This window comes from Brassica oleracea, chromosome C4 (assembly GCF_000695525.1).
Source record: "Brassica oleracea var. oleracea cultivar TO1000 chromosome C4, BOL, whole genome shotgun sequence".
NCBI classification, from domain to species: Eukaryota; Viridiplantae; Streptophyta; class Magnoliopsida; order Brassicales; family Brassicaceae; genus Brassica; species Brassica oleracea.
This window is the reverse complement of record NC_027751.1, coordinates 31825574-31826629: the sequence shown is the minus strand read 5'-3', so window position 1 is coordinate 31826629 and position 1056 is coordinate 31825574. Positions and strand designations below refer to the sequence as shown.

General features: G+C 23.2%; 1 pseudogene; it reads left to right on the top strand.

Moving 5' to 3' along the window:
- Positions 1-1056, top strand: part of LOC106338674 — a 28047-nt pseudogene that overhangs the window by 25054 nt on the left and 1937 nt on the right.

The window sequence follows — 1056 nt, the reverse complement described above, 5'->3', positions numbered from 1 at the left end:
GTTTAGGGTTTATGGTTTATGGTTTAGGGTTTAGGGTTTAGGGTTTAAGGTTTAGAGTTTATGGTTTAGAGTTTAGGGTTTAGGGTTTAGAGTTGAGAAATGAAGTTTTGGGGATAAGATTTCAAATTTTGAAAAATAAAAAAATTAAAATTTTCAAAGGATAAACTTAGAAATGTGCTATTTTGGTCATTTTAGTTTTTGAGTGCTATTTTGTGATATAAACTTAGAAAGGTGCTATTTTGGAGATTTGCCCTTAATATTATTGCAATATACATTATCAAGGTTATGTTTAAAAATTAGATTATCATTTATGTTTATAAAGTTAATGATACTTTTATTTCTCAATCCTCCAAAACCCTAAACTTTAAAAACAATTTCTATAACTCATTTGTATTTTGTAATTTTTTTTAAAAAAAATCTAACCCTAAACCCTATATATGTTTTATACCCTAAACATAAACTTTAAAATTCAATATTTTCATAATATAGCTTCGACCTTAAATTTAAGTTCAAAATTTAATCATTTTAAAAATATATTTAAATTCTAAACCTCAAACACTATACCCTAAATCTAATACCCTAAATCTAATACCCTAAACCTTAAACTTAAACCTTGCATACAAAGTCATAAATCTAATCTTTTCAAACTTATATATAAACTTTAAACTTAAACTCCAGTTATATTCTAAAACTCAAACTATATACTCAGTTATAAATTAAAACCCTTAACCCTAAACTACATACCTCGCACTAACCTATATCATAAAGACATAAATCATAATTCTATTTCATATATCCCAAACATGAATAACAAATTTAAATTTTTAAATTTTAAATTTAAAGCTAAAATTAAAATTAAATTTTTAAATTTTAAATTGTGAAACCTAATTCTTTGAATTATGTCTTAAAATAATTTTTGTACATTAAAAGTCACCACTAATTGTTTTGTGTATTAAAACAAAAATAAAACAAGAAATAGTTACAAAATATATGATTGGTCATAGTAAAGTAACTAATAATGTGCAAGCACTAGGATTACACTATATTTCAATCACA